Genomic DNA, 15416 nt, shown 5'->3' with positions numbered 1-15416 from the left:
GTCCCTGCCCATGGCAGGGGGGTTGGAACTAGATGATCTTAAGGTCCTTTCCAACCCTTACTATTCTATGATTCTATGATTCAATGATTCTATGATCAACTTTTTTTTTTTCTTCTTGTGGTAAGGTGTGTGGAATACTTTAAAATCTTTACAGTTTATTTTGCTAAGTGCAAAGTAAGCTCATGTCTTTGACTTGAAGTAGAGATAAGGGCTCAGGTGATGAGGACAATCCTAGCACCTCTGCCTTGGGAAATGCGATGCTTGCAAGTTGTTGCTTACTGGAGGAACAATTCCACCATTTGTTTGTCCTCGGCTTTTGCTCTTCCCCTGCTGTCTGCCATAGACCTCTCCCAGAAATGGGATACTAGGTGAGATGCATCATGGTCTGAGCAAGCAGCATCACCTATATTTACATGCAATATAAGTAACATTTGAATCCTTAATAGAATTCTTTTAGGACAATTTGTGTATAATGGTGCAAAGTGTTTAAACCAATGAACTGAATACAAACTTCGTATGAACGGGGTCCAAAAAGTTAGTGTCTGATCTTTCTGAATTATCAGTGGACCCAGGTAATCTCATTTTGGTCTGTATGGTGAAAGGGTGAACCTGGAACATCTAAAGAGGCAGATCCTCAGGCTTTTAGTGGAGAGAAGCAGTGGGAGAAACTCAAACTTCAGCAACAACCTTGATCTACCTTGTTTTGTTAGCAGTGAGGTTATAATATGGGTGTCTTTTTAAAATACAGGTTGCTCATCTCAGTGGTGCAGCAGAAGCACTTGGAAATCTGTTAAAATTGCATCTTTTTAAAATCTATTTGTTTAACCATTACTATTTATAACAAGTACAGTATGTGCCCCAAAATCTGTGCCACTGCTATTCTTTTATCCGTGTTTCACACTGGTTGCAAGCCTACAGGTTCTTAAGGGAAGTCTGTGCTCCATGTATGAAAGCCATCTGCTTCTTATTTATGGTTTTTCTTTGAAAACTATAGCCTATATATATTGATTAGATCTTGTAGAAGTGTTTCTACTTCACGCTTCTACAAAAAGTTTTTATGAACCTACCCCCTGAGCAGGGGGGTTGGACCAAAAGACTTACAGAGGTCCCTTCCAACCTCAGCCATTCTGTGAGTCTGTAAGTGGGCAAGATAGACCATGAAGCATGCAAGGATTTTCTATTGTGACAATGAAAATGCAATCACATATCTGACCTCAATCTGCACTAAATTAGCAGTCTGTGTAAATCCCAAAGGCAAGTTCAAGACCTCTGGTCTGCAATGATACTTTTTGTTCCAGCCTAAAGCATAATGGCTTAGGTGCAGCTTCCGAGAAAAAGGGATTCTTTTGCAACCCAGAATGAGTTGCAGCACTTCTTTATTTTTATTAATAACCAAAACATATTAAACCCAGTGGGGCTGATGAAAAAAATCTTAATTAAATTTTGCAGGTTTTGCTACATAGCACACATTTCCTGTACACAGTGATGGCAGGGACATGAAGATCTGAAACAATGGACAAAGATTAATAATATTCATTTCTGAAGGAAGCAAGCAGGTATTTCTGAGGATTGATGACCAGAAACACTGTTTCTTAACAGAGAAAAGGTATTAGTAATGATAGAAAATTATATAGGAACTAGAAATATAATACCAACCTTTTATGGTTAAAACCCCTAATATGTGGGATTGAGAGCACCCTCAGCAAGCTTGCTGACACCATCAAAGATGTATGGTGGAATTGGCACACTGGAGAGAAAAGATGCCATCCAGAGGGACCTTGACAGGCTTGTGCCTTGACAGGGCCAGTGTAAACCTCATGAAGTTCAACAAGGCCAAATGCAAAGTCCTGAACTTGGGTCAGAGCCACCCCAAGTGCAAACACAGGCTGGGCAGAGAATGGATTGAGAGCAGCTGTGAGGAGAAGGACTGTTGAGGGTGTTGGTTGACAAGAAGCTAAACATGAGCCGGCAGTGTGTGCTTGCAGCCCAGAAAGCCAACTGTTCACTGGGCTGCATCATCAGCAGTGTGACCAACAGGTCGAGGGAGATGATTCTGCCCCTCTACTCTGCTCTAGTGAGACCCCACCTGCTGTACTGCATCCAGCTCTGGGGCCCCCAACACAAGAGGGATGTGGACCTGCTCGAGTGAGTCCAGAAAAGGCCACAAAGATGATCAGGAGGCCGGAGTATCTCTCCTGTGAAGACAGGCTGAGAGAGTTGGTCTTGTTCAGCCCGGAGAAGAGAAGGCTCAGGGGAGACCTTAGAGCAGCCTTCCAGTACCTAAAGGGGCCTAAGAAAAATCTGGTGAGGGACTTCTCAAGGCCAGGTTGGATGTGATTCTGTGCAACCTGATCTATTTGAAGATGTCCCTGCTCACTGCAGAGGGGTTGGACTAGATGAGCTTTGAAGGTCCCTTCCAACCCAAACAATTCTATGATTCTGTGAAAGTCTACATATGCTTCTGGATGAGACTTCACATGATATTGAATAAAGATAAATATCTTAATAAGAGGAGGAGGAATTCTAATAGTTCTTAATTGTACTTCTCAACTTGAACATGTCTCGTCTTCTGCTTTTGTTTTGGATTTTTCTAAGCTCATACACCTTTCCATCTTTTAGCTATATCTTTAAAATTTTCTGACTGCTTCCAGAAAGTGAGCCGAAAGATTTTCTCATCCTTCATATTCATTGATTTCCTTTTTCTCTGTGTTCATGGTAGACAGCTTTACCGTCAGTTGTGCCTTTTTTTCCTACACTGATGCATCCCCACTTTCTCATTATTTCTTCTATATTTCTGAAACACCTTCTTACAATACATCACCATTTTATTTCTCAAGAGCTACTGTAATATTATCCTTTCCTTTTCAATCTGATTTCCAAAGCATTTTCCTTGTTCCTATATATAGCCCAAAGAAGGTGAGGGGAAATTCCTTGTATATAAAATAATGTTAATGTATCTGTAATGCAGGCAACGGTGACAACAATACATGTCCATTTCTCAGGTGTGTTGAACAGAATGAGGTGAAAGGGTTATTTTTCTGCCTATCAAGTTTGTAATACAGCCTGAGGCTTTCATAGTTCTCAACCTAACTACATAGCTCAACTTCCAGTTTAAAATAAACTGTCCAGTTGTGTTGTAGCTACTTCTCAGAAATTGACAAACTTTGAAAAAGAAGCTAGTTTGCATTTAAACAGTTTAGGAAATCTAATGTCCACCACTTTTTCTTGGTAACTTGTTCAAGTAGGTTTTATAGAATGTATTTGACTTACATCTGCTTATTAGAAGGAAGAATGAGACATGTATCCTAATGAAACAACTGATTTAAAAAAGAAAATAGGTAATAATAGTGTGCATTTATCTTCAGCAGATACACTGTATTTTCTATCCCATAATTTCCAGTTCTAACTGCTACCAGTTTGTGCTGCTCTGCACTAGTGTACATCCACCAGTGCCATTTAGCTGCATCAGTGAGGGAATCTGCACAAGACAGTCTTGTCTTCTCCACAGACCTAACTAATATGGACATGTGCCTAGTAGTTCATTGTACTGCTTGGCCACTCATATTGTATTCTGCTATGTAGTGCATCCTTATCTGCTAAAAATATTTTATTTTCTGCCTGCAAATGCATTTATTTACTTAAGGGGAAATAATTTGTAAATTTGCTTTGTTGTTAAAAGAAAAAAAAGGTGAGAAGATAGAAAGATTGGCATTTTAAAGTCTCTGACTGTAAGAAGTGTTTCCACCTCTCAGATAATATTTGTTACTATACAGTCCCTCATATTTACTGTTATCCAAGGTATGTGGAGAGACCAATGGAATATAGCTTTTCCAGACTCATCCCAGTGAAGATGCAGAGGAAGATAACATCATTTAACTTCTCACAGAAAATCATGCAATGTAGTCTTTAATACACACACACAAATCTTTCATGGTTTACCTAGTTCATTCAGCTGCAGCCAACTGTACTAGTTCACATGGGCACATGTTCTCCCATGACGTATTATGGTGCTGGCTACCCTGCAGTCCTATGGCCAGTATGACAAGGAATGGTATAATGCTGCCTGTGGGGGTTTGTTCTATCTGGAGACGCCTCTATGTTATTACTCAGTTATACTCTTTTCCCTGCCATATTACATGCTCTGTTGACTTACATTATGCTAATTGATGTTTTTCTCATCGTTTGCAGTAACTATACCTTAAAATTATTGAAGCAATGCCTTAATGCTCAGGAATATTTGAAATATTAATTCAGCATTAACAGCTGCTTATTTTTTTTTTTTCATAATACTATTTAGGGGAAGTGAAAAATATGATTAATGAAAAGAAGAAAGACTTATATGACCTATCTGAGGTCACACAGAGTCAGTACTAGTTTCCAACCTGTACTCACTGGCAAGTACTACTTTTCAGAAAAAAATGAGAATTGGTTTGTGTTTCTATTAACCAGTTCGTAAGCCTTGAAGTCTGCCCAAAGAACAACCAGCAGTTTAGAACGGACTAAATTTTCCTCCACAGCAATAATTCAGGTTTGGCTATTTCTCTTTACTTATGGAAGTACTTCTGTAATTTTGTCCTGCAGTTGTACGCATAACTTTTGGCTGTCACTTGTAAGTCACAGAAAACCAGGATGCTCAACCGAGGTAGTCTGATCATATAGATACAGAGACAGAGGAACTGGTTTAAAACCTGTCTCTTCAGAGCTCAGATGCCCTCCTTAGGCAGCCTAACGTTATTGTTCCCCACAGGGGGTCCGCACCCAGAATCTTCTATTGTGAAATATATTTCAAGACAGAAAGAGGGAATTCCTCTTTTTGCTGACTAGCTTTCCTGCTACTCTATTCCTCTCCCCATAAAGTGCTATCAGGTAACTGTCTTCTGTTGAAAGTAACTATTTTTTAATAGAGGAAAGAAATCAAGATCAGGCCCAAAGTGAATGCATCAGATGCCTACAGAGACGAGACTCAGAACTGCAATAGTTTTGAAGATCTAATTTTTAGGTCAGGTGCCTATATTTCATCTAAATCACATATATTATTTTTAAATCTGTAAATCAGGGATAATAGTACTGCTAACCTTGCAGAGGAACTATGTGATGCAATAATTAAGCATTATTAGATGCTCAAATGTAATGAAAAACCATAAATGTATCTGTGGTTTTTAGGGTAAAGGCTGGAGTTTTGAGTTTTCATGTTATTACTAGGAGTATTTCATATTTCCTCTAGAATTTTAGGCCTGTTGATTAAATTATTCAGGGCTTCAGTATTTCTGTTTAAAAAAGGAGAAAATTTTCATCCATTCAGTGGAGTAGTAATTATTTTTATGTTTTGAAAATCGCGTTGAAATCCTTAAATGGAAAATAACATTAATAAATACAATACTTCATAGAACCATAGAATGGTTTGGGATGGAAAGGACCTTAAAGATCACCTAGTTCCAACCCCCTCCCATGAGCAGGAACACCTTCTACTAGACCAGGTTGCTCAAAGCCCTGTCTAACCTGGCCTTCAACACTTCCAGGGGTGGGGCAACCACAGCTTCTCTGGGCAACCTGTGCCAGTGTCCCACCACCCTCACAGTGAAGAATTCCTTCCTAATATCTAGACTAAATCTACTTTCTACTTATTAACTATCTCTTCAAAGTTGATATGTATACACTGAGTGTTCCAAAGGAATCAAACCACTGGACAAATGTACATTGAACACACAGTCTATAAATGACAGGATGGATCAAAACACCTGTCATGGAAGTAAGGTTCCCTGCAGCTGTAGACATATAAACCTGAAACTGCAGGTTTGGAGTATCATTAAGGCAATGTTTTGATCCGAATTAGGATGTGATTTAAATCCTCTTATTTCACTTCCTAGATTGCAACCCTAGACAATTCCCTGTCCTTACAGCTATGTTTTTCTAGGTTTATCTTTTTGAAAGAAAAATTGCAGAAGACCAGACGAAATGACAGGAAAAATGTAAGCCTTTGTATTCCACAATATATACAAAAAAGAAAAAAAATCTCGTCATAAAGAAGTCCGCAAAACACCGTGGGTGGAAATGAAATATAAAAAGAGTAATCCCCCAGCATTTTAAATATTTTATAAAGAAATATAATTTGTATTCTGGCACATAAAACTATATCATTGCAGTAAAACTACACTCCACATGAATGTTTATAAAAAAAAATCATATCAGAAAACAGTGTGATTATTCATAACAGGGTGTAATATAACCAGTTATCTGATCATCTAGTATAAGCTTCCACATTTTTATCAATAGAAAAATCTTCTTCCTCAGAATGAGACAATACAGAGCTCTCATATTACTGTCATCATAACAATGAAGTCCTTAAATAACCTTAATTTTGCAGGAAACAAAGAAGAGAAATTTGAAATCATGATAAGCAAAGCTCAGGATGATATAATCTTCTTTCTGCAAAACTTGCACTCTTGACAGGGCCAGGATCATAATAAACCAGTGGGGATAAGTAATTTCCTGGTACTTTTGTTGATTACAAGTGTAGACAGGTTGTTAAATGGCACCCCTCCTTCAAAGAGATTGAGGGGCTTGTCTGCTTTCTTGGTTTTGCCATTACTACTTGTGATCAAGTTGTGGATCTGGATGGAGTTGGCTTTTAGCTCTCAGGAGAAGAACCTCTAGCCTTATACAGAGTCTCTTAGACTAGGAGTAACAATGGGAGTTTTGTTTAGTGCAGACTGTATGATATGCCCCTCATACGAACCCTGTGCCTCACTTTGCCAAGGCTTCTTTGACATCAGTGGTAGTGAAGATCTGAGACTATGTGTTTAAATTCCTATGCTTGTCATTGTCTCAGGGCGTATCACTTCACATTTTGTCAATAAATTTACATTTGAATTTGAAGTAGTCTATCATTGTAATTAGCTCTGTGTTTATATAACACCCAGTATGAATAGAGCCCAATTCTCAGCAGGATGTGGGAGTTAACAAAACATAAATAATTAATGCATATCGGAAAGATCATAGTATTAAGTTCAAACCAAAAAAAAGGCTCCTCTTTCCTATGAACAGTTTTCCATTTCTTGTTTGTTCCGAGAAGATACTAAGCTTATATTTTAGTCATGCTGAAGGATTCAAACTGATTTAGAATAGATTTGCTTTAAAGCAAGCAGACAGTGTCTATATTATGAGTTCTGTATTTTTTTCCAGCTCCTTTCCTGCCCAGCACATACTCATCAATCATATCAGGAAGCTGACTTATATTCTCTACACTTTGCCACTAACTGGATTACAGAGCTGAAAATCTTACTCAAAGTTTAAAATGTGATAAAAGTAATCAAATTTTTCTAGTCAAATTCTAACTGTGGTGAATAGATGGCACTAATTACCTTTTCTTATTATGCTACAAATGTAGTTTACTTCATCTTTATTCATGAAGTAGTATCATATAGCCCACCAAGGGGACTGCAGCAGTATGTAATATTGGCATATTTGTTTTCTTGTTCTTATTTTTCCTCTTCATCAGTATTCTGGAGGTATGGTTTTAGACTGAAATATGGGACTTTCTCATGTCTTGGTGTAATTATTGCACCCTGCAGATTTCTGAAGTTGAATTTATAGAAAAGAACTCAAAGATCTCCAATAACAAAAATGGGTGGCAAATTTACTGGGGGCAATTAGTTGTCTTTTTTTCCTTTACATACCATTTTTGGAAGAGTCTGAGTGTACACAAGTAACATTCATGATATGGAGGCAATTGATCTGAATTTGGGTTTAGGATGTTGCCATTGTAAAATGATACTAAACTTAACAAGGTTAAGTTTGTTTTATGTAGGAGTTACCAAGCTAGGAACAATGAAATCTACTAATTCACAGCTAAAGAATATCTCTGGCTCAGATGCCATTCTGTAAACGGTCTATTTTTTTGCATTGTCTGTGGCTGAAACGTAAGTTTGATTTTGGTTTTTTTTTTGACTACAAAGCAGACAAGGCAAAAGCATTCTAGCTGTTTCCTTCCTTCTTCTGTTGGGAGAACCTTACTTTTTTAGGAACAAGCTTCCAAACAAAAACATCTTGAAAAATTATTGTCTTTCTACAGCTGAAGTATTTGTTAAAGAAAGCTTACAAAAGATGAGGCTTCAGTGCAATTTCAGTACCAGCTTTGTTTCCAGACATGCATTTTATTTGATCTTCATGCAGTTTTCAAGCATAACAAGTGCCTATATTTTGAATGTTCTGCTGCAATTGTTTTTTCTAGATTTAGGAAAAAAATGGCAGAAGATGACAGAAAGGATTATGCACCTCTCCTTTCTCCAGAAAAGCAGACAGAATTCCTGCTTATGGCCTCTGGGCATATTGTACTTACTATTGGATAATTCCTCAGGTAAAAAGGTTAGGAAAAACAGCTTTGTGTAAAGACTGTTCCATCTAAGCAGGTTACCCCTATAATTGCACTGGCACTGGGGCACAAAGGATGAGTGATTCAGGGAATTTGCGCCATGACCTTTCTCCCACGCTCCTGTGGAAAGCAGATGGCTTTAGTGGGGAAAGTCAATTTGCAAGATCAGACTATTGGACTAATTCAGAACTTGATTTTCAGGCAACTAAATTTTTAAGCTGGCAAGAGGATAATAAAGTCCAGTGTTCCTCCCTTTATTTTTAAAAATAAAAAACCTACTAAACTCCAGTGTTTTATGTATAAATCCAGAACTATACTGGAGGCTTCCAGCTAACTACCATCAGCCATTTCAAGGTGACTGCTCATGTCCTGTTTTACGACTGTTATTTATCCTTTTCCCGCATAATGAACAAGGAAAAAAAGAAACAAATTCAGCTTTCAGATGAAATCTCACCTTTATTTCTAAGCAATTCATCCAGCAAACAAATTAGCATTTTAAAATAAACCTCGACATTGAAAAAGAAAAACATAACTTTGACCAATACTATATGATTTGTGCCAGCTTTTGAGTGATATTATCCAAGATACACTTTTTATGTTTGTAAATTTTATAAAATGGCACTTAGGGAAGAAAACATATGTGACAGGTAATTCCTATCTGAAAAACAACTACCTGCTTGTTACATAAAGGCTTTGGGAGCAGTTAGTACTACAGCAGGTACAAGGCACAGATCCTACCAGTTTCTCTGGAAATTTCTCTTAAGACTTGGTTACTTATGTTTGGAAAAGTCCAACCATTAACAGACTTTTATGTGGTACCTGTGTGTTTTCAAAGTCTCAGACTCTGGTGGCAGCACTGAAAAGGTAAAAAAGTTTCTTTACAGATTGGAGAAAATGTGAATGAGAATTATAGGGCAAAACTGTGACGGAAAACACTTCAGTTGAACCTGAGGTGTCAGTTCCCTCTGATACTACCTTCTTCTACCTGAAGACAAGAATCTGATCAGGCTGACACAACCCAGAGGATTCTGAGTGTTGGATCTTGAGCTACCTTTGCTGATAATTGCTCAGTGACAATAAAGAATATTTTAAAGAAAAACATCTTAAATTTCTTTACAAATCCAGTGTACAAACTGTTCCAGCTACTGCTGAAATGCAAACTAATACATTTTGAATATATTTCCAGAATAGCTAAAAATGAAGTCAAATAATCCTATGTAGTCATTGTTCTGTTTTCTAACAGGAATTCTCTTCCATCTGTTTTTCAAAGGTTATATACTGGATGTATGAGGCATAATATCGAAGTTTTATTGGTCTAACACAAAACCAACACAGAACAAGCAGAATGATCACCATCTAAGGATAAATCCACCAATTATTAATAGTAATGTAATGTTAAAAATGTCTGGAAAGTGGACCATGACTCTGACAGTGACGGAAACTTTTCATCAAGGAAGGCAGGCAGTGCACTAGAAGAAAAGACTACAATTGACAACATGAATAGAAATACAATTTTGGCTGGAATGGTAAAGATAGCATTAATTGAAATCAAATTTACTGTTGTACATGCAGAAGTAGCTTTTAATTTCTTAAAAAATATTTGTAATTTTAGGTCTGCATAGGAAGAGTATTATTTGAAATAATTCCATTATAGCTTCTCAGCATGAAGAACTTCTTGAAACTGTTGTTGTTGCTCATGTCTGGGAAAATATCAAAAATGACAAAGAAAGAACCACTGAAATAACAAATGCCTTTCAAGTGTCAGCAATAGCACTTCAAAGATACAGTCTGACTGCTAGAGGAAGGCAGTGTTAATTTCTAAGACTCAGTAATCATTAAATCAGTTGAAAACCCCCACAACTTTTGACATGATCCCAAATATTTTTGTTTTTCTTGAGGAAACAATTTAAGATTCATTTAAGATGGCATATTCTTTTCTGTGGTTTGCTGCCTTCAAGGGAATATCAAAATTTCTAATAGTTGTTAAAAGCTACACAACTGTAGTAGTCAACTAAATGCTTGATTACCTTTAAGACAAGAATGAATCTGCATTTGGATTATATAGGTATACATATACACAATATTAAAAATATACTACGGTGACATCTTTTGTACTGTGGCAATGTATCAACCCTTTGTACCTAATAATGTAAACCTTCACTTCTGGGAAACATCACTGAATCTAGAAACTAATGGAGAAAAAGTAATAAGCTCCAGATTCTAGCCAATTTCTCAGCTTGTAAATTACACAAAACTCCACAGCAAAAACCCAGAGTTATTGCCACTTGATCTTGAAGGTTTTTTAACAAAAGATTACAATCTGTTTTTTCGCATCTCTAAAAGAATTTTTACATTACTGGATTTATTTTATTTTGTGCATGTGTACAGCAGTACTGTGGATAATGACAGTATGATTGTCTTCATATTACACAGTTTGAAGGATCTTGACATATTTTCCTTGTTGTTGTTTGTTGGTTTTTTATGTTTTTGTTTTTTTTAGGGGGGGGACATTAAGACAGTGTTATATTGTTAAGTGTTATTACTTAAGTTCTTTAGGGCTTGTTAAGTTGATTTATTTTTGATTGTCAATAATATTTCAATGAATTAATAGTATTTGCATTTTTCATAGTGTCCTAAATGTGTATTTTTTTACTATTGTGTTGAAAATTAAATTTATATGGTCTTGTGTTTGATGACTTTTATGATATGATGCATTTGTTGTAAAAGAAATTAGAACAAAGACTGGATGTCATTAGTTGATCATAAATGACAGCTCACCTGAAAGCACACCCAGACAGACAAAAATGGGCAGAGTTGTCAACTCAGTGGTAAAGAGTGGTTTCCAAATCCGACTTCCTGTTTTGATTTGTACAAACCTAATTAATAATGCCGGACTAGACCTCTTACTCTTAAAAAAATTTACTTTATAGAAAACCATGAGGATTGCTGGAGGTTTGAAGATCTGATAAAACGCTAGATAAGAAACATCTGTGTGAAAGAGATTTTGTAGTAACGGATTCAAAATAGAAAGTCTAAAAGTCTTATAGCTTCATATTAGATTGTGAACTAATGTCCATTGTAAGTCATACTTCTATAAATTTCTTAAAACATTTAATATTCTTTCTACTCATTATTATCTAAATGCAGTAGGAAAAATAATATTTTTTCCTAAGGTAAATGGAGTTTCAGAAACTTTAAATATATTGTTACTATTAAATTGAAAAATAATTTCACTGTAAGGGACTTCATAAATGGCCATATTAGATGTAATGTAGTATATTAATTATGCTATGTGTTATTGTTATGAAAAATATTTTATTGTAATATTTATAAAATAAGCACCATTTACACACTGTCCATCATATTTGAAAAATCATGGCAGTCAGGTGAAGTTCCTGACAACTGGATAAAGGTAAATGTAACTAACTCCCATTTTCAAGAGGGGGAAGATGGAAGACCCAAGGAAATACAGACCAGTCAGTCTCACCTCTGGGCCTGGCAAAATCTTGGAGCAGATTCTTCTGGAAAGCATGATAACGCACATGAAAAACAACGAGGTGGTTGGTGACAGCCAGCATGGTTTCACTAAGGGGAAATCCTGCCTGACCAATTTGGTGGCCTTCTATGATGTGGCTACCGAACTGATGGACAGGGGCAGAGGAGTTGGCGTCATCTACCTGGACTTGTGCAAAGCGTTCGCCACTGTCCTGCACGACATCCTTGTCTTTAAATTGGAGAGACATCAATTTGATAGATGGACCACTCAGTGAATAAAGAACTGGCTGCATGGTTGCACACAGAGTTGTGGTCAATGGCTCAATGTCCAGTTGGAGGCCAGTAACAGGTGGTGTCCCTCAGGGATCGGTGTTGGGACCTGTCTTGTTCAACATCTTTGTCAGTGACATGGACAGTGGGATTGAATGCGCCCTCAGCAAGTTTGCTGATGACACCAAGCTGTGTGGTTCGGTTGATATGCTGGAGGGAAGGCATGCCATCCAGAGGTACCTGGACATGCTTGTGAGGTGGGCCAATGCCAACCTCATGAAGTTCTACCAAGTCCTACACCCGGGTGTTGGGACCTATCTTGTTTAATATCTTTGTTGGTGACATGGACAGTGGGATTGAGTGCACCCTCAGCAAGTTTGCTGACAACGCTAAGCTATGTGGTTTGGTTGATACGCTGGAGGGAAGGGATGCCATCCAGAGGGATCTGGACACGCTCATGAGGTGGGCCAATGCCAACCTCATGAAGTTCAACCACGCCAAGTGCAACATCCTACACCTGCGTCAGGGCAATTCCAGGCACTGCTTCAAGTTGGGCAGAGAAGAGATTCAGAGCAGCCCTGTGGAGAAGGACTTGGGGGTGTTGGTCAACAAGAAGCTTAACACGAGCCGGCAGTGTACGCTCGCAGCCCAGAAAGCCAACCGTATCCTGGGCTGCATCAAAAGAAGCATGACCAGCAGGTCGAAGGAGGTGATCCTGCTCCTCTATTCTGCTCTTGTGAGACCTCACTTGGAGTATTGTGTGCAGTTCTGGTGTCCTCAACATAGAACGGACATGGAGCTGTTAGAGCAAGTCCAGAGGAGGGCCATGAGGATGATAAGAGGGCTGGAGCACCTCCTGTATGAAGACAGGCTGAGAGAGTTAGGGCTGTTCAGCCTGGAGAAGAGAAGGCTGTGTGGAGACCTCATAGCAGCCTGCCAGTATCTGAAGGGGGCCTATAAGGATGCTGGGGAGGGATTCTTCGTTAGGGACTGTAGTGGTAGGATAAGGGGTAATAGGTTCAAACTTAAACAGGGGAAGTTTAGATTAGATGTAAGGAAGAAGTTCTTTACTGTGAGGGTGATGAGGCACTGGAATGGGTTACCCAAGGAAGTTGTGAATGCTCCATCCCTGGTGGTGTTCAAGGCCAGGTTGGACAGAACCTTGGGCAACGTGGTTTAGTGCGAGGTGTCCCTGCCCATGGCAGGGGGGTTTGAACTAGATGATCTTAAGGTCCTTTCCAACCCTAACTATTCTGTGATTTTATGGATGCTACAAATGCAACTTAGGATAATGTAATTAGGTGTACGTTACAGAAATTTGTATTTTTCCTAAAGAAACCTAACAAATTAAACTGTTTAGGTGATTGTCACTTCATTTGGTACAGGGCATGTTGTCTCTCTGCCAGTACCGTACACTTCAGATGAAAAAACTTTAACCTCCTGTACCATTTTGAATTTTGAACAAAAAGCCAGAGTTGAAACTTATAACAACAAATATGAGTAACATAAGGTGAAGAAAGTGATCTGCATCTCTCTCTCAGGCAGGTTGTTCACCAGCTGAAAGCTCTCTGCTGTCACAGTGCTCTGCTGGGTGCTATATTTGAACCGCATTCTTCTAAAATGGCAGGAACAGGTAAGATCAGCAGTGCTGTCTACAGAAGGAAGTACTAAACCTGTGAGTATCTGTAGCCTGAAATGTTAGAAAAGTGCATGTGACAATATAGCTTGTGGTAGATGATGTAATTTATCAACAAGAACGCAGCAAAATCATAAAATCTCATAAGAGATTTCCACTCAGCTTTAAATCTCTTCTCTGCAAAAATTAGCTCATGAAAATAATGATAAATAGGACTGTTGTCTGAAAAGGAGATATGATAAAACTACATTCATCAGTGTGTCTCTTTTTCATATTGTTTTCAGATATATTAATTTTCTAGTGTACTTTAGTATCTTCAAGAAAAACCTTTTTTTAAAAGAAAAAACCTTCCTTGAGGATTCCTCTCTGGTTTGTGCCTCTTTCCATGAAAGAAGTTTTCCACCTTTTTCCTTTCATTAGTGACAGTGAGAGATGTATCATGCATGTCAAAATAAGAAATACTGTGGTTTTGTCTCAGCTGTGGTTGTCTTCCATTTTCTTGTATCTCCCAACTCCTGTGTGAAGTATTTGTGGTCCTGTTTGAACTACTGGCCTGAAGGGGTGAGCCCTCTTTGGCTTTACCCTATGTAACGTGTTTATGTGCAGACTTTTTCAGACCAGAACAACAACAAAAAAATCTAGAGAAAGATTGCTCCCTTAAAGAATATTTCTAAACAGTTGACAAATCTTTTAGATGATCCCTCTAGGCAGAGCAAACTGTGGTAGGGACGTTTAGTTTATGTGACTCTTTGGGACATTGAGACTTTAAAAAGAAATGTTGTGACTTCACCATTGGCAGCATTTCCCACATCTTTTTGAATTTCTTTCCTAAGATAAATGGGAGAACGCAGTGAAGAAAATCCTCCAGTGCTGGGGAAAGCCTGCAGGAAAACTTAACATACGTTTTTTTAAGTGTCAATACTCAACAGACCTTGTTACCTACAAGATGCCTCTTCTTTGTCTTTCGTTCTGCTGAACAGCTGAGCTGGTATGAAGCAAAAATGTCTGTTGCAAAAGAAATGAGAACTCTGCTTTTTGTATGCTTGCAGGCACCCTTTGTTTTGCCCCTCTGCACAGCCTGAACAGGCCTCTCAAAAATTTCCTTACGTCTACTAGTGAAAGTAAAGCATTTGTTACCCACTGCTACTTCTATTGCCCTCAATGATGCTAAAGATCACCATTTGACCTCTAGGTGCAGTATGCAATGTAATTTTTGTCATACTTTTTTCACATTTACTAGTCATTAAGTAGATGGTCTACAGGCTGAAATATGTAAATTAGATAATTATCTGAGTGCTGATATAAAATTTAGTATTAACTCTTCTCTGTGGAAGCTGTCTGGCATTGTTAGCTCCAGACCTTCAGCACCTTCAATTCAGTTCTATCTCTGTGAACACATACTGTGCAGGGCCCATGTGTTCTCTGCCTATCCTTCTTGTCATTCGTTGCAGCTTTTCTCATCTGGGTTTTTCCAAGCACTACTTTTAGTATTAGCCCTAAGTTACTTATGGTGTTTTTAATGCCCTCTAGTGGTAACTTTTATTACGGTGTTACTTAACTACACTATGCTGAGATATTAACATCAAGATGGATACGTATGGGGGCTTCCATAGAACACAAACACTGCAGCCTCACCATCACTGC

General features: G+C 38.1%; 1 long non-coding RNA gene across 1 annotated transcript; it reads right to left on the bottom strand.

Moving 5' to 3' along the window:
* Positions 1 to 12226: 12226 nt before the first annotated feature.
* On the bottom strand, positions 12227 to 12517 carry LOC115610041. The gene is made up of 3 exons (XR_003992086.1): positions 12437 to 12517; positions 12383 to 12385; positions 12227 to 12249 (listed from the first exon to the last, which is right to left on the bottom strand). It is a non-coding gene; the product is annotated as an uncharacterized LOC115610041 (long non-coding RNA).
* Between the last annotated feature and the right edge of the window lie 2899 nt (positions 12518 to 15416).

The sequence above is a fragment of the Strigops habroptila genome, chromosome 1 (genome assembly GCF_004027225.2).
Source record: "Strigops habroptila isolate Jane chromosome 1, bStrHab1.2.pri, whole genome shotgun sequence".
NCBI classification, from domain to species: domain Eukaryota; kingdom Metazoa; phylum Chordata; class Aves; order Psittaciformes; family Psittacidae; genus Strigops; species Strigops habroptila.
The sequence above is the reverse complement of the archived record's forward strand: the minus strand, read 5'-3'. Positions and strand labels throughout refer to the sequence as shown.